The sequence below is a fragment of the Ictidomys tridecemlineatus genome, chromosome 5 (genome assembly GCF_052094955.1).
Source record: "Ictidomys tridecemlineatus isolate mIctTri1 chromosome 5, mIctTri1.hap1, whole genome shotgun sequence".
In the NCBI taxonomy this organism is placed as follows: Eukaryota; Metazoa; Chordata; class Mammalia; order Rodentia; family Sciuridae; genus Ictidomys; species Ictidomys tridecemlineatus.
The window spans coordinates 65,521,867-65,541,113 of NC_135481.1; positions in this window are offsets into that span (position 1 = coordinate 65,521,867).

Sequence of the window (19,247 nt, forward strand, 5' to 3'; positions counted from 1 at the left end):
AGGGTTGCCCTCAGGCTTATTTAAAACACACACACATGTGTATAGTTATTGGTAGCAAATGTTTGTCCTTCTAGAGTGATTTTTTTTTTCCAATTAGAATTTGTAATTTAGAGCCAAGCCTGATGAAGAAAAGAACAGTGTCAAGAGGGGACAAAATTAAAGTATGGTGATGGATTCCCTTGTGTGCCTGGTATACCACCCCTAGAGGCAATTCCTGAGGAGGACTTGCTTAAACATTTAGAATCAAGGTGGGCAGTGATGTCAAGGCATAACTTCCTGAACTCATTCCTAGGAGGTCTCCCTTGTCCATGCCTGACTTTTTTTTAAACATGATTTTGTTGTTGTTGTTGTTCTTAACTTACTAATCCAGCTCTTTCATAGTCAACACCGTGGCCACTGGCCTCCACTCTCTTTGAGATTGAGAATGCTCAAAGCCTAGAATGAAATAAAGAAAAAGACCACGGCCTGAAGGAAAGGGTGAGAAGAGAGAGAAGGCCAGATTGAGAGGACAAGTTGAGGCAGAGACAATCAAATTAGCTTAGAAACATCACAGGGAAATCAACCTCATAGGCAGCAGACTTTAATTACAGTTTGCTTTTTAAAGACATTCGCAGGATGATTTGTTTGGGGAAGTCGGGAGAGCAGTCATCATGGGCCGCCATAAACTTTCCAGTCAAGCAAGATGGTTATTTTTCTTCGGCTTAATAAGTTGCCTTGGCTTTTTGAAACATCGGGCCCCTTTTTAGAACACGCATTTTACTTTTTCCTCCACATGTCGGACAGTCATCCACCACCTGTTCACCTCTGCTCTCGTCTCCTCCAGGATTCTGGACAAGTAGGGGCTTGAGTACGGGGACTGGTGGGAAAGGAAGGAAACACAGAGCTCGCTCCTGTGAGTAACGTGATTAACAGCAAGTAGGAAAGAGGCTTCTTCCCTGTTCACAAGGCAGATTTTCTTCAAGAGCTGGCAGAGCTCCCAGACAATTTGCTCTGGGGACAGGCTCAGCTAAACGGCTGCCAGGGCCAGCCTCAGGGGCCCTCCAGATTTATGAGTTTGGGCAGCCAAGGGAGGGAGCACTACAGAGGCAGGAGGTGGGGAAGACATGGCATGTGTCACTAGGCAGGGCTGGCGCGGGCTGTGAGCCCAGAGCAGGCTGGGTGCTCTCCGCACACATCCTTAAGTCCCAGGCCTTCTGGTCACTGAAACTGCTGCAGGGAGGGCTGAGGGGCTGGAGAGGGCAGAAGCTGTTCCAGCGACACCAGGAGCCTGAGGCTGCCCTGCAGGGGAAGGAGCAGTGAAGGATCCGGTGACTTCCATGGCTGGGCAAGGGCTGTGTTGCTCCAAGCTGCACAGAGCAGCTGGAGGCAGAGTGGCCCTGATCTCCAGAGCCAAGGGAAAGGCGTCTCCTCACTTGTCGCCCAGCCCAGGGGTCTGGGGAAGGATCCAGAGTCAAATGTGGCGTCATACTCCCCAGGTCCCCACTTAGCACTGTCACCACCACAATGCCCAGTCTGCCCCTTTTGGCTTCCCCTGAGTTGTGTTTTCAACAAACACTGTTGCTGGAGCACTTCTAATTGAATGGAAACCAGCAGGCTCTCTGTGAGCTCAAATGTGCTGGTGGGAGACTGGAAGAGGAGGAGGTCATCAGCCCCTGGAGCTGCTGCCAGCTGCCCTGCTCTGTTTTAGCTCAGTCAGACTGGAATTCCTGTGAGATCACACTGCTTTTAAATGATTTTCCTTGATAGTAGACTTTTGAAAAGATCTATGAATTATTCAGGGTCACTAGCTGCTTTAGCCCCCAGTGTCTTTGAGATATCCTCAAATGGATTTTTGGCTCCTTTGACTATTAGGGCTAGGTATGGGACACATTTGCCTCTCTTCTGCCTTAAGTGTCCACCCAAGCCAGGCTGCCCTGAGGCTATTGTGAAGCTGGGAACTGGAATTTAGGGTGAGGTGGCTAAGTGCTGTGACTGATTTCTTCCTTCTCTGCTCTTTCCCTTAATAGAAACAGCTTTATGGCGTGTGCATGTGTGTGCGCGCGTGCGTGTGTTTCTCATTATATAACGAATTCCTGCTCATTTCATTCAGAAAATGCAGAAAATGTAAAGAAAACCATGAACTAGGAATAAGCACAGTTAACATTGGGGTATGTATTCTTCTTGACTTATAAGTGAAATCATGGTGTACATACATTTTTTTATAACTGACCTCTTCATTCTATACTGTATCACAAGTATAATCCTATGTATTTGTAAATACAGACCCACATTATCATTTCTAATGTCTGTTTAATAGACCAGAGTGAAAAAAAAAAAAACATGCTCTGGTTTACAATGGCCTATAATTTGACATTTCACATGTCACTACATTATTGCTGAAATAAACAAGGATCTTTAGATAAGGGAAGAATCTGACAATAATGCTTAAGAAGAATTGTTCAGAACAGAAGTGCTGGGTCAAATTCTGTCATCTTTTTAAAGGCTATGATGCATCCTGTCAAAATTTTCCTAGACAAAGTCTCTACCAGTGTCCAAACTTCCAGCAGCAAAGGACACCGGCAATTGTCCTCCCTCAACCTCAACACTGGACAGTAAGTCTTTTTAGTCTTTTGCAGTCTGGTGGTTGTAAATGAACACATCTTGCTCTTTTACCTTGGTGTTCAGTGTTTTCTCTTCTCCTTTCTGATACTATCTGTCATTCCTTGGAGCCCCGTTCCTACCTGCTCATCCAATAGTAAACATCACTGAGCGCTTGCTGTATGTAGGCTCCAAGCTGAATATCTCGGTCACAGGCACAGGGGTGGCTTTGTGTGAAGTGCTCTAGGAGCTGACATGGTAGTCTGGGGGAGCTGGAGAAAGTATGGAGAGGAGGTGATACTTCTGCTAGGTTTGATGGAACAGTGGAGAGTGGGATAGGTAGAAAAATGTCGTTTCACACAGAGGAAAGAGTATAAGCAAAGTCACTAAGACCTGCGTTCCAGAGGAGGCCACTGTCAGGTAGGGTGGCTGGATTTCAGATGGAGACAGGCTCTGGCGGGTGCACTGAAGAATTTAGACTTTATTCTGTAGATATGGCAGATTGTTAAGAGCAGGGATTTTAGAGGAGAATGGTGACCAGATTGGAGTTGACCTCGTTAATTTTAGCAGTAGTATGGAAGAAGAAATAAGAGATGGAGGCAGAAAGGGCAATAAAAAAGGCCACTCCCTTTGGCTGTGTGAAGACACTGAGTCACAAAGAAGACAGGAACAGTGGGACTTGGAGCAGATAAATTTATGAGACAAAATATAGGGGATCTGGTGACTGGTAGGTAAAGTGGAGAGAAGTTCAAAAAAGACTTGGAGGAAGGAGAAGGTGTGAGGAGGGACAAAGAAGAAGAAAGGATGGAGTCAGGTCGGGACATGCTGATTTAGGTCCCCTTTGGGCCTTAAGTGGATATAGCCATATGGAAATTGTACAATGGATTGGGGGCTCTAGAGAGAATCGAGAGCTGTGGATACAGATCTGGGAGTCATTGCCCCTCAGAATCTAACAGAAACCCTTCCTTCCACCAGGCTTGATATTTTGTGTGGACAGCTCCTTTGTCCTTGTCCCCTGACCTGTGAGCCTCCTTCCTTTCTTGAAGACATGCCCAGTTTGTTATACAAAAGCATGGACCTAACACAGCCAATTAATGGAAATCTTAAAATATAAGTGATGCATCTTATGGTATAAATGATAAATATTTTTAAAATATTTGGGTTTTTTATTTTTTGGGGGAACTGGGGATTAAACTCAGGGGCACTTGACCACTGAGCCACCTTCCCAGCCCTATTTTGTATTTTATTTAGAGACAGGGTCTCACTGAGTTGCTTAGTGCCTCACCATTGATGAGGCTGGCTTTGAATTTGTGATCCTCCTGCCTCAGCCTCCTGAGCTGCTGGGATTGCAGGCATGCACCACTGTGCCTGGCCAAAAAATATTTATTAACATAAAGAAATGATACATGAACAGTGTTAAGTCCAGCCCAGCCTTTAGGTAAGGGGCTCTGCTTCCCTGTCAGAGCAGTGTCAGCCACCAGAAGAACCATTCCTAACTCAAGTCTGAGCCTGAAGACAGAACTTCTCGCAGAAACCTGTTCCCAGGAGCCAGTATTAAGCTTTAGGACCTGAGGAGAAACAAGAGGTATGGCGCCAGGTGCCAGTGGCTGGTTGGCGTCTTGGTTAGGATTGGAACAGCTCAATTAAAATGTCAGGCAGCTGCTGTCTAAATTTAAAAAGAAACACTATAAAACAAATTTGGGCAAGCATCGTCTACGCTATCCTCTTCAACATCTTCATAAATCTATCTGGGGGGAAAAAGTGCTTTTGAGAGTGCCAGGGTGAGTGACAGCTCACGGCTTCACTTCTCAGCTGCTGACATTGCAGTTTATCTCCAGACCAGGAAAACCTTACTGTGGCCTGACTCAAAAGTGCTCATTTTTTTTTTCACTCCTGCTTTGCTCCTTGGCTTCCTTCAGTTCTCTCAAATCAGAGGAGCCTACTGCTAGCTGGTAAAATAGGGCTGCCCAGCCCGGAGAGTCAAGCAGGAGCTACCACCCACACATGATGCTTTGAAACAGGTGCTTTCCACTCTGTGGCACATCCAGAAAGAATCTACATTAGAGGCGCCACAATTACCCAAATGAACAAATAAGCAAAAGGAAACCTCTATTTTTTTAATGATAAGGACATGACTAGAAATCATCATAACCTAATGAAAAACAACATCTTGGCTCCATGATAGCTATCAGTTAAAGCAGGATGCGTGGCCTTCCCCTTTATTAATATAATTAGTGACAAGCCAAAAATTAAAGATTGCTTAAACTAGGAATCCACGGTATGGAAAGATAGTGCAGAGACATATCCTAATCCCATGAAACTGACAATGCAGAATGGAGAAATAAATGGCTTAAACAGAGCCAAAATTATACAAGATAAATCATGACTAGCATTCTAGAATGCTTCTTACTAGAAATTTCCAAAGGATGTTTATTGAAAATGATGTAAAGGCATCCCAAATGAGGCAACAAGACAGGAGATGGCATGGAGAGATTATTCAGCATGCAGCATGTTTCTAAGTCATCTGAATTTGGGGATAGAGGGTATGGATGGTGCTATGAAGAAAGGAAAGGGAAGCTGTCTAAGGAACCAGCCTTCTTAATGCCAAGCGACCCTGGTTAGCTGGCAAGTTTCCTGTATTTCCAAAGGTTTGGCTGTGTTTTGTCTCCACAATGGTTTATGTGTTGGGAGCTTGGCTTGCAGTGTGGGGATGTGGGAGGGGAGGAAGCCCTTAAGAGGGGAGGCTTCCTGGGCGGTCCTTAGGTCAACCGTGGACATGCCCTTGGAAGGGATCATGGGACCCTCATCCCTCTAGCTTCCTGTTTTGCAAAGTGAGCTTTTCCTCACACTCATACTCCAGCCATGATGTGACACAGCAAAGAAGGCCCTTACCAGAGCTCAGCTAATGCCAGTGCCATGCCCTTGAACCTCCAAAACTGTGTGAGCTACTTTTTTTTATAACATTATCCTGCCTCACATATTTAATTATAGTAACAACAACAACAACAATAAAAACCAGACTAATTGAGTATTCATGGCCCAAATCCCTCAAATATCAAAGATACTTCCTAATTTACAAAATCCACTTGAGGTTGTTGACATCTGCAATGGAAATTAACGTAAGAACAATGTGCTTCACTGGTCACACTGTGGGCTTCCAACTCAGAGTGCTTGAGGTATATGTGACTCATACCTAACGATGACTATGTAGCATCCTCTATGACCTCCAGACTTCTTTAACCTCATAAATCTTCTTCCTCTGTTTGCTAAAGACACACTAATGTCCCAGGCCTTTCTGTGGCAATGCAAACAAAAATTAAGCTAAAAAACGATGAAGTAGCACGTCCTGGTTCCATTCAAAACTTTCTTCTTTACAAGCATATTACATTATATTACCTCCACCTGAATTTACATCTTTAACTTCCCCCATCATTTCCCAAAATGCATCATTGCCAAAAGCCTTTAAAGTGCAACTTCAGCAACATTTGGGTAGATTTTAAGAGAGTCAATTGTGACCATGAGCTGCTTTGTTTTTTCTTCCTGCAAACCTGGCTCATTCACATGTCATACATCTTGATATGGCAGCAGCAGAACCAGAGTAACTACTTTCTAATGGGGCTGTGTGTTCTCCATTAGGGTAGTAAGTGTCCTGCTGAGGTCTTAGGGGACACAGTGTACTCTCTGGCCAGGATTCAGGGCCACCAGGCCATTATTTCTACAAGACATTAGAGTATTGTGGATTTACCAAGCTCAGTTCAGATATGAGTGAGATAAACTAGAAAAAAAAAAATGCTTTCCTAACAGGGAAAGCAAGGCACCAGACAGAAGTCAGGGACCTATAAGCACAGTTTATACAAAAACCCAAAGAACCAAATTCTTGAAGAGAACATACACAAAATCTGGACAGTTGCCTCACTCCTACTATAACCCATGCCTTCCTTTTCTTCTTTCTTTGTCTCTCTTGCCTTCCTTGATTGAAGAAAGCTGTGTGACAGTGATTAATGGCCCTCAGAGCCAGGCTCTCAATCTCCCTGTTACTTGCTGTGTTACCTTGGACTGTTAAGTAGTTTCTCTGGGCCGCATTTCCTCATCTGTTAAACAGATTGCTTTGAGGATTAAATGAGATAAAATAGTTGAAGATTTTATACAATATCTAACACATAACAAGTGCTGAAAAAAAAATGTTAGCCAATTTCTTTCACAGGAAATTTGACATCCTGTAAAATCACAGAACTTTTAATATAAAATATGGAAAGGAAAATTGGCACTCAGATCTCCAGTCCTCTTACTTCACTTTGTCTTGTCTGCTCATGCCAGATGCCCTCTTTTCACAGAAAAAGCATAGGCTCAGCCATCAATGCTGAGGTTTAACAATTTCTGTTAAGGAAGGGCAAATCTCCTCTCTAGAAGAAAAAGACCGTGATGGAACAGGTGTTCAGTGAACCTACAGCAAGGGACAACGTCAGGTCTCTGTGTGGGAATTACCCAGGTTTACTTCCACCGTCGAAGAATTCCAAGTCACACCTCTCCCAGGAAACAGGACCCATCCGCTCAATTCTTTGTTCCTTATTGGACTGTGACTAGAACAAGCAGCATGGAATCTTTCTAGATGTAAAGGAAAAGCAGTTTGGGAACAGAATTCCAGCAACTGCCCGTGGGACTTTGGACAGATTGCAGAGCAGCAGGACTGTTCTAAAAAGGGCTTTATATTAAATATCCTGGGTAACGCACACCATGCCTACGGGAAATAGACTGGAAGGCTTTCCACTAATTATTCCTCAACTAGTCATGACTATCAGGATCCATGCCCTTGTGTGGTTTCTTTCCATATTGATTCTGGGCTTTGTTGTGGGATTCACCTTGGCCAATGGGGTTCTCAGAACTGATAATGTAGAGACTTGGCAAGTGTTTGAACATTGAGACTTGTACTCTTAGAACATTGCTGCCACTATGTGAGAAAGTCTAGCTTCCTTAAGGACGAAAGAACTCTCAGAGAAAGAGAGGCCAGCTGACCCTGCTGAGCCCAGCCCCGGCCAATCTTCCGGCTGGAGGCAGTCGTATGAATAAGCCTGTATAATACCAGAAGTGATTAAACTAGCCAGTCAGCCCATAGCTCATGAGAAGTGATAAATTGCTGTTGTTTTAAGCCACTAAGTGTTGGAGGTGTTCGTTACTCTGCAACGGATCACTAAAAAAAAAAAAATACTAAAATGGGGTACTGCCAGGACAAAAATGCAAAACATGTGGCATTGGCTTTGGGACCAGACAGTGGGCAGAGGCTGGAAGACAGTGAAGAAATTGTCTTCGGAAGCTGGAAAAAGGCAACCCATATTGGTGCAACAATCAGCAAAACTGCCACCTGTGGTAACTTGTAAGTTTAAAAAAAGATCTATGTAATAAGTCTGTGGGTCTGTCTAAAGAGATTTTCAGACAGAACACTAACTATGCAGGAAGAGGTGTGAGCTGAAGGAGGAACAATTTAGTTTTCAAACAGAATGTAGGAGAAATGAGGAGGGACCAGAACTTGCTGGGTTGGAACTAAAACTGTTTTTCATCTTCGTTCTCTCCAGATGGCAAAAGATTCTCAGAGTAAGAAATGACCTCAAGGTAAAAGTTAATCAAAGGGGTGGATGTAAGACCTTTTATTAGGAACACTAATAAAAGACTTTGAATAGTGCTGAGTAGCCTTCTCAACTAGATAAAAAGGCTTCTAAAATTCACAGAAGCCTAATCTTAAAATAGCTCAGTAACCTAGAGCTGGGATGTCCAATATGGTAACCACTAGCCACATGAAGCTACTGGGCAGTTGAAATATGGCCAGTCTGAATTGAGATGTGTTTAAGTATAAAATATACACACTGGATTTTAAAAAATCTTAGGATGTAAAATATCATATTCATAATTTTATATTGATTATAGGTTGAATTAATGTTTTAGATCTATTGAGCCAAAGAAAATATGTTATTAAAATTATTTCTACCTGTTTCTGTTTGCTGTTTTTAAAAATGTGGTTGAGTGGTAGATTTCTTGCCTAGCATATGCAAGAGCCCAGGTTCAATCCCCAACAAAACACACCTACACACACACACACACACACACACACGGCTACTAGGATTTTTAAAACTTACACATCTGGCTTACACCTGTGGTTTGCATTATGTTTCTATTGAACGACACTAGTGTAAGAGGCCTGTCCTGAAAAGAATTACGGGTGAAGATTTTGTCTAATGGAGAATACAATAATAAGAAGCAGAGAAATCCACAAAGCTTTTAAAGCAGTTGTAGCAGATTGAAGTAAAATTTAAAATGATAGGAGACTTCTGGGCTCTCACATTTCCATAGGCAGGAAGCAGGCTGAGAAAATTATTTAGCTGCACAAATAGGCCATTTATTTTCAAAAAGAAGACATCTCAGGAGGTAGAATCAAAACCCTAGATGGATGAGTAAAAAGCAAAGCCTTCCTGCTTTAACCTGATAGACTTCAGAAATACTATGGACCAATTACCACCATTGCCTCCTATTACGCCAACTTTTTAATATGAATACCTATCAGGACTATCTCATCCCTGTTTCATTATATGCTGGATATATGGTTTAATTTGTAAAGAGTTTAGAGAAAGTAAACAGGCCAAGACTTGCTAGGTTGGAAGGAAAACTTCCTCTCTGGATGAAGAGGAGCTATACTCGAGAAGCCTTTTCTATGTCTGGACTGAATGCAGATCATTAGATCATCACTTTGAGCTTGTGTGGTTATTAGAAGACACTCAGGGGGTCTGGGGTTGTGGCTCAGTGGTAGAATGCTCGCCTAGTGTGGGTGAGGTATTGGGTTTGATCCTCAGCACCATATAAAAATAAATAAATAAAAATAAAGTAATTGTCTCCATCTAAAACTAAAAAATTATAAAAAGAAGAAGAGGAGGAGGAGGAAGAGACTGCAGGGATTTTGAAAAGAATGAGTACATTTGGCACATGGGAGTTACATAAGTAATAACTGTTGTCAAAGTGTGGACTTAAATCAATTTAAAATGAAGACAAATTACTTGAAAATTTTCTCATTAAGAAGTAGAGTTTATTCCCCTATCCCTTGAACCCAGGATGACCTTCCTACTTGCTTTGTCCAATAGAAGGTGGTAGAAGTGAGATTGTTCAACTTCCAAGCCCAGACTTCAAGAAGCCTTGTAGAATCTCCAATTGTCCTCTTGATAAAGTCCATGAGGACAAGAGAAAGAACTCCAGCCCTCTTGGCTGCTCCAGCTACTCCGATCTGAGGCCCTGCCCTTGGGAGGGCTTCTTAAATCTTTAGCTGACTATAGTCACATGCGTAAGCCCAGGAAAACCAACATAAGAACTATTCAATTAACCCAAAGAACAATAAATGTTTGTTGTTTTTGGACACCGTGGTTTGGGGTGGTTTGTTCTACAGTGACAGTTACCTGTTATTATCTATTCAAGCTCTAACAAGGCACAAGTTGAGCCAATGTACAGGGTTTCTGGTGGAGGTGTGCTTTTGGATTCTTCTTCAGGTAGAACTCTGTCCCCACTGTGTTCTTTATCACCTGAGTTTCTCCACAGTGCCGCTCACAACATGGCAACTGCCCAAGATGGAAGCCGCCACCTCCATTATTGGAAGAGACGCACCACCACGTCTCCTGTATTCTACTAGCTACGCAGAACCACCCGGTAGAATGTGGAAAGGTACAATACAGGGTGCTACCATCAGGAGGTGGGGGTCCCTTGAGACTGTCTATAGATGTTTACCACAGAAACCAATCAACGAATAAATGTATTTCACATCCTAGCCTTCCTTTCACCATGCAAAGAGGTTAATAGTTCCCTGTTCTCCATTACTGCTCTGACTGCTGGTTTTTCATGAGTTCCTCCCCGATTTCTCAACATATCCCATACCTTTCCTCCACCTTCTCAACTCCACTAAGCATGGGACCTGGCAGTTCAGGGTTGTATTGCTCTGTCTGGAGGAATTATAGCTGGTAGATAACTCAGTGTCAGTCACTGAGGCTGATCTTAGCCCTTCCCTAACATCCCTCATCTTGTGAGACAAGATCAACATTACAAAAAACTTGTCTACAGATTGAAAACAGAAACGGAATCTGGATGTGAGCCTGCCCCTCAGAAACAAGCCTAGGACATCACTTGTGATATGTGGATCCTAAGGGTAAACATCCTGCAGTCTTCTCAAACTCTTTCTGAAAGCAGTTTCAGTTACTGGGAATGGTAGTTGATAAAACAGAGATCATCCCCAAAGAGAACTCCTCTTGCTTGGTTCTAGGTGGGTTCTGGGAGGTGTATTAGCTAAAAGTCAAAGAAAGGGAAAGAACAGGGATAGACACTCGCTGACTCCTCTTCAGCCTGGAGTCTGTCTCCCCAACACCAGCACAATGGAAGTAGAACATATGCTCCTGTCGAATCGAATAGCAAGTAGAGAACAGGATGTATGCCCTCGTTTATAAACAAAGATCAGGATAAATGTCAGCTGCCAGACCTCAAAGGCAGGCATGATAGACCATCTGAAGAGAGAAGACACAGGCAGCAGAGCAAGCCCTTTGGTCTCCCTGGAGGTCTCCAGCAGAAGAGAAGAAGAGCAGGGGAGCTAGGGAGACCAGAGGGAGCTGCCTCAGAGCCTTCCTCATGGGCCTGCACTGTCTTCCCTTGGCCAACTCTCAAAGCTAAACCTGCTTGTCACACACATTGCAGGCCATGGGTGTGTGCTTTGGAGCAGAGAGTTAGATTGATCCCCTAGCAGCAGGTAAAAAGGCTAAGCCTCAGTTTCTTTTTCCATAAAATGAGAATTCCAGTAGTCTACCCCACAGGATCGCTGTCAAGTATACATTAGAACATGTATATCCAGCCTTCAGCACATTGCCTGGCCCAGAGCCAGGGCTCAGCAAATGTTAGATGCTGTTATCATTGTTGCTGTTGATTTCTTTCTGCTTTGTGAAATGACAGCATTTATCACCAGAGCTGGGAGAGGTACAGAGCTAAGGCACCATCAGTAGCAAACCAGACATTTTCCAGAGTGGCAAACAGTGTTTATTTACAGTGACCAAGATGAGAAGCAGCTGTAGGGAAGAAGTGCAAGAGAAGAGCATGTGCTGGGAATGAGGTGACTCTCCCATCTATCAACCTTGCCTCTGGGTCTGCGTCAGACCAGCTGAGGAGCCAGGCCCCAGTGACAGTACAGGGCCACAGGACCAGCATGCAAAGAGGTCGACTAGCACTTGCTGAGGCCTCAGAGCATCAGAGTTGACACAAAAGGAAGAAGCATGCCCCTTGAGAAACATTCTGAGCAGATTCCTCTGAAGGGGTAGGAGCTCTACCTCCTAACACCAGTCAAGCCCATTCCAGAGGGTTTGAAGGATAGGACAGGGCAGAGAAAGCATTTGGTTCCTGCCCAGCACCTGCTGTCAGTCAAGAAAGTGTCCTCCTCTAGAAAACTCAGCAGCCACAAATAGGATCCTAATCTCATAGTGCATTGACTGGAATGGCCTCAGAAAACTGAAATTTAAGAAAGCTTGAGCCAAGCAGGGAGGCTTGAGAGGTGCTATTCATTGTCAGCAGGTGTTTTTCCCAATTGAACAATATGTATATCTTCCAGCAGGTAAGTACACAAGCAATTCAGGTTAACTAGGTGTCCTCAGGAGTTCGCTAACAACAATTGAACTAAAACTAAAATATATGTACATATACATATCTGGAATATATGTATACATATACATATATGGAGTATATGGAATATATGTATATGGGTGTGTGTGTGTATATATATATACAGAAAGTTCTGATTAATATTTGCAGAATACATGGTAATGTGATGCATTTTAAATTAACTCAGCATCGATTTATAACCCAGTCTCTCCTCCCTCCCTCCCCCTCCCTCCCTCCCCCTCTCTCTCATACATATGTATAAACACACCTACAATGGTAAACAATAGATAACTTCACTTTCAGTCCTTTTAGAAAAGAATGCAATGACACATTTCATAAATGTCTTCTCTGAGAATTGACATCCTGGTTGCTGACTCACGAACTTAGTTTTCTTTTAAAAAGTAGATCTAAAACTTCATATAAACTCACTTTGTTCTTTCCCATATTCCCTTTATGACTTCCTTCTATCACACATGCAGCATATTTTACTTTTACAGCACTCAGGATCTGGTTATGACAAACTCTGCAACAGCTCATTGCATTCACTTTATGGTCTCTTGTCTAGTTTTACTAAGTTATATCCTTTATAAAAGAAGTGCATGAACCCAAAATACATAAATGTCTCTTTTTGTGACCCAGAGGGTGGACATGTAACTGATATTCGTGTAACTGACACCTTCTTGATATTTTCAGACTCTGAAAAATGTACGCTGGTGTCTTACAAGAAGTCATTGTTGAACTCATGAAATGTTTAGAGCAGGGACATTGAAAACAAAATGTGACACATAAAGGGGGCCTGTGTTCTCGCAGATCAGCACCTGTGTTTTGAGAGGACTCTAACAAAGGTGAGTGTCTCCATAATACAGGGTGCATGCACGCAGACACACACACACACACACACACACACACACACACACACACACACACATGACAAGCTAAAGTCCAGAGCACACAGGCATTAATTCCTCAAGATGTGAGCTCCTTCTCAGCCATGCCTGCCATGGCTGTAATAATATTGGACAACTTGAGGCCTCTCCTCCCCAAAGAAGAAATCATGGGACAGAAAGTCTTCAACAGCAGCACCAATGCTTTCACTAGTCTGGGCTGGTTAACAGACAGAAATCAAATTACTTAAACATTTTGATGATTCTACTGTGTCCAACATACTGACATTTAACATGAAAATCGTCTTCAGATCATATCCCATGAAAAGCAAAAGGTAAGACTAAGCACTCTTCTCCTACCTGCTGCTGGAGCCACCAGAAGCCAGGCCGCTGGTCACAGAACGGGACAGATGTCAAGAGTTTCTTCAGCTCCCTTCCCTGGAGCCAGAACGGTTGAAAGACTTTCAACTTTCAGCTGCTCTGAGCAAGCAGACTCCTTCCTCCCTGCCAGCTCTTTCCTATTCCATGGCTTGCGGAGTGCCAGAGCCAGGTAGCCAAGAAAGAATATTTGGAGAGAAAGGAATTGAGTTTAGGGGATTGGAAGGAGAGGACAGAGGTTTCCCAGGCAAGAGTTAGTTCACCCAACACTCTTCCTTCAAGGAAGAAAGCCCTCTTCCTCCAGCTTCAATTTCTCTTAGGAGAGCTTGCCTCTGCATTACTCATGTAATTGCTACACGGCCCCTTCACAAACAGCAGACATACTTTTTGGGCAGGCCTCCAGATTTCTGATGCATGCCTGTACCTGTCAGGAGGGATATCACTGGGCCTGGGAAAATTGAGAGAGCAGCATATCTGCCCAGGGGAAAGGACCCAGACTAGACTATTAATCAAATTCTTGGAATGAAATATGCCCTAAAAGGACAGCTGGGGCTGGCATGAGATTTTCTGTCCATAGGGTGTCCACCTCACTCATGGGATCACCTGGTTAGGGCTCAAAACTCTTCCAAGTAGATCAGCAGCCACACTTGGTCAAGTTTTGACTTGTTTCCCCAAAGAGGAAAGGAGCAGCAGGGATTACTATCACAGGAGGAATGTGGTTTTCTTACCCTGAGAAGTCAATGTAGGAGAGTCAAAGATGATGAATGTGTAATTACAGATTCTTTAAAGCTTAATATGAAACATAGTGTTGAAGAAGACATTTCAACAATAAGGCAAGGATTGTAGAAGCTTCCATGTTTTGTTCATTACTGGTTTCCAAGAAGATGGAGATACCACGGTAGAGAAGAAAAGACAGCAGAGAAATTGGGACATCTTGGCTCTACTCTTGGCTATCTGTGTGACCCTGGATACGTCACTTCACCCTGGGTTCCAAATAAGTGCAATGAGAAGACTGAGCTGGAAAATCTGCATAACACAACACCATCTTTCACCATTATATCTATGCCCCCTTATTCTTGTATCCAAAGTTTTCTTTTCTTTAGGTAATCATCTTTTCCTCTCCACTGATTTGGATGAGGTTTTACCATTCCCAGACATCTTCATAAGTGGACACGTGGCCAAGTTCAGACAACCAGGGTCATTGTGATAGATTCAGAGGTGGGATTCTGCCCATGAGAGTCATTCCTGGACTTTTTGTTGGGAAAAGGAAGACTCCTCCTGCTGCTGCTGCCAATCACAGAAGCAGAGCCCAGAGCTGGCATGGTTATCCTAGAGAAAGAAGAACTGTCTTGAAGATAGAACCATGGCAGAAGGAAGCAGATCTCAGAGACAGTAGGAGAGTAATGCTTGAGAATGTGATTGAAGAGTTGGATTCTGTCATGGCTGACACCAGCATTTGCCTTGGATTTTTTTTTTTAAATGTTCTTTCTCATCTTGAACCCAATTAGGTTTCTGATTCCTACCCTGAAAAACTTTCAGTTAATAAAATCCTTCCTACTGTCCTCAACATTTAACACCACTGCTTTTTAACATTTATATCTACAACAACGTGGGAGGTATGGGGATGTATAGGGACAATAAATGAGTTTCCTTTTGATTTACTCTTGGCAATGTTTTTAAAAGGCTATGCCTGCACAGCAGAGAGGCGTAGGGGTAATATAGATTTTGGTGAAAGATTTTTAAATTCTTTATTCTTTTCTCTGAATATAGTTCTTTGTTCAAAATTCAAATAATATGTACAGGTAAAATATATAAAGTATAAATCACCCACCCTTCGAATGCCCCCAAATAACCACAGATAACATTTTGGTGACTTGCTATTAAAATATGACCCACAGAGCAGCATCAGCAACCTAGAGCTTGCTCGAAATGCAATTGTCTTCCAATTTGAGCACCTATCAGATCCATTGGGAGGTCATATTCACAACTGCCAATCCACATCCAGAGTTTCTGGTTCAGTAGGTCTGGGGTGAGGCCTAAGAATTTGCATTTCTGCCAGGTTCCTGGGAATACTGCTGCTGCTAGCTCCAGAACATTTTAACAGTATTCCAAAAAATAAAAGTGGTTTTACCCTATATATATAAACTTGAAACTTGCTTTTTTCCCTCTTCATTACTGTATCTGGGGCAGCTTTCCATACCATCCGTGTAACATTACATCATCCTTTTTTAAAGGGCTATGAGATCAGATATTCCTGGCTGATATGTCAATATATGTTACATGCTGAAAAAATAAAAAAAGAAATTTTCAGCATCTTCAAGGTAAGGACCCAGGATCAGCATCCTCAGCAGCAGAGTCATCATTTTTAAATAAGCATCTTGCAATGTAATCTAAAGATAAGCAAACTATATAAACTGACCAGGAAAGAGATTAGCATTATGCAAGTGCATATTAAGACCCAAGCATGAAACAAAATTTGGTTCCTTTTGGAGCTATTCTAGTCTTTTTTTTCTCTCTGTATTCAAAGTAGCAGTTTTGATAACAATTATACAGCAAGAACATCAAATACATATATCCCTGCAGAGCCAGTAAAAGAAAGCACTGATGCATGGAACACACACAGCAATTTCACATGGGAATCTTTGTACAGAGCTGTCTACCATACTTCATACTGCTAATGCTTAGTAGTCAGATGCCCCACCTCATCCATGTAGACTCCTGGAAAGAAAGTGATTAAACTTGCAAATATAGATAAAACTCAGAGTAGTCCAACAAGAATCAGATCTGGAAATTTAAGGCAATTACTGTCAAGAACGTGAACATGCTTCTTGGAAATTCTTCTGATTGACAGTAGAATGCTTTCTAGATGTCTTCCATTGTTAAAATCTCAGGGATCAGACTCCCTCATTTCAGGGAAGTTAACTGGTCGAAAACTCCCTTAGTTAGAATTATAGAGCCATAAAAAGAAAAAGAAAATATGATACACACACACACACACACACACACATATTTTCTTCTTTGGATGAGTCACACTCTTGCTTTATAGCCACATAGATGATTACCATTAAAGGAGCATATGAGCAGAGTCACATATTGAAGAGTAGAATGCAGAAATTAGAAATATTAAGGGGCCACATATTGCATTAGAATAAGCCACATATTGGTCTTGATTTGGTCAGTCATTCGTTTTAAACTCTGCCAGAAATATCTCATTCTACTCATAAGTGTTTAATAAGCCTATGATTTGCTTTGTATTATGATCAAACGTTGGGTTGTTCGTGAGTGGAATATGGAGTAGAAAGGATATATCATCAAGGAATCTAGTTTGGGATACAGATAAGAAAATCAAGGATTAAGCAGGCACATGAGGGGTACTGGTGAAGGGGACACCCAACCCAGCTGAGGGCCCATCAGAAATGGCTTCTAAAGTGAAAACAGGCCTTGAGATAAGGATGAAGAGATATGAGTCAGGCAGGCTTAACGGCATGTTAAGCCAGAAATTATAAGCAATACATTCCAAGGTGTGGAGGTGAGGAGGAGCAAGGCAAGCTCGGGACACCATCAGGGCCTGCATGTGACTGGAGTGCGGCATCTGAGTGAGGCCATGAGAGAGGAGACAGGTAGAAGTCGGCTGAGGCATCAGATTTAATCACACAAGGGTGCACTGAGCAGGTTTTTATCTATAAAGACCCTGTCAGCAACATGGAGACTGGGAACAAGACCAGAGCTAGGGAGCCTTAATGCGAGGCTCTTACAGTGTCTGGGGAGCAGTGAGAGAGCCAGGCACTGGCTGTGGGGAGGAGACAGGAGGGATTCAGGGACATTTAGACAAGGGTTGATGACTGGTTGCAGGCAGTGGTGAGGACAGGGAGGAACCCAAGGGGACGCCAGGTTTATGGTCAGGTGTTTAGGTGGTTGATGGACAAGAGAGAAAATGCGGGGCAAAGCATTTTGAACAGAATTGAGTTAGAGGGTAGGAATGGTATGAGAAGACAGACCCTCAAACAAGAGTGTTATGGATCGACATCTGTCTTATCAATAAAAGCATAAACCTGCTCATACAGTGAACAATTTAAAGGATCCCTATTGTGGGTTGAACTCAACCTCCTGAGTTGCTGGGATTACAGGGTTGTGCCACCATGTCCAGCTCAGCTTCTCCCTCTTTTTAAGAATTTTTTTTGTGTGTGTGGCATTGCTGAAGCTCAGCTCTTCCATATGGTTCTTGCTAAGTAGAGAAAGAAGTAAAATACACAATTCTGACTCCCTGATAAAGACAAAATATGGAAATACCCAAAGAACACATCTTTCAGCCTGCTCTGTTGCAGGAGGAGCTTTATTCTAGAAATAAGAATTTAAAAGCTTCTTGGTTGGCCCTGGAAGGGAGTGAATGGCCTTCAGCCAAACGTGGGTGTGGGGTTCCACAGTTTCCATGACACCAGGTTCTGGTACTGGCTCCAGAAAGAGGGCCTACATCCTGCCCATGTACCATGACATAAGCCCCAGACTTAGCGTTTCAGATCGTCAGCAAATAGCTCTAGGGAGCATTTGGATTCCAGCCCAAAGTAGGTAAAGCCAGATAATTCTATTGGAGGCAGCATCTCATTTATGTCTTGGAAAACACTAACCAAGTTCAGGTTGTCAGCCTTTCCTGGACATGTTTTTCTCTTCTGTACCGAAAGGATACCTACTCTTCAGTCCTTGAAACTTCCAACCCTTTTGAAAAACAGTAAGGGTTGAAGTTCTTATAACAGACTGCCTGCCTTATGGTATACCTGGAAGAGAACTGCAATTTGAAATTGTAAAACACAATGTGAACAAACAAAAGAAAACATAATACAAATCAGGGCCACTTCTTGGAAAAACAAAAGGGTCTGCCTGCTCTGCGTATGCCCAAATCTCTGTTACTGAGTTTTTGGCTGAATGGCCCCCAGAATGCATTTGGAGGAGTTCACATGCCAGAAAGTGCTCTGAGGCTTTCTGGTTCCAGTCAGGAGACTGAGAGTATACCTTTGACAGTCCACACTTACTGTTCTGACCACATTAGTCACTTTTTAGGGGCTAGAAGCCAACGTTCCTGCAGTCTAAGAACTAATGAAAGTAAGCAAGATCTAAGGGAGCTCAACCTGAAACCCAGGTGATGAACTCATGTGAGACATTGGTGTCATTTATGCCTTATGCTTTTGCAAATAGCTTTCACTCTTCAGTGTTTCGTATCTTTAAGAATATAACCCACATAGCATTGTTTTAGTGGAATGATTACTGTGTGAATGCTGAACTAAGGTGACACTCCTTGAAACCTGGGATTTAGGCATTAAGAGACACTCCCCAAATAGTTGCTCTTGACCTTTAGTATTGTACATGAGCTTTCACAGGAATCAACTTTGATGACTATGCATACAATATTTACTGAACAAAAGGCTCACAAAGGTTTATATTCACTGGGGAAAAGTGAGCTACTACTATCCTCTCCATAATACCCACCACCACTACAACTCCTCCCAGATTGCTTCTAGCCCTCCCTGGGCACTGTTCCAAGCTCTTGGTACATATTAGCTCTCAGCCTCACCTTGTGATACCATGATATTACACGATAATAATTGTATTGCAGCCGGGATTGGTGGCACATGCCTGTAATCCCCATGGCTTGGGAAACTGAGGCAGGAGGATCACAAGTTCAAAGCCAGTCTGAGCAATTTAGCAAGGCCCTAAACAACTTAGTGAGACCCTGTCTTAAAATAAAAAATA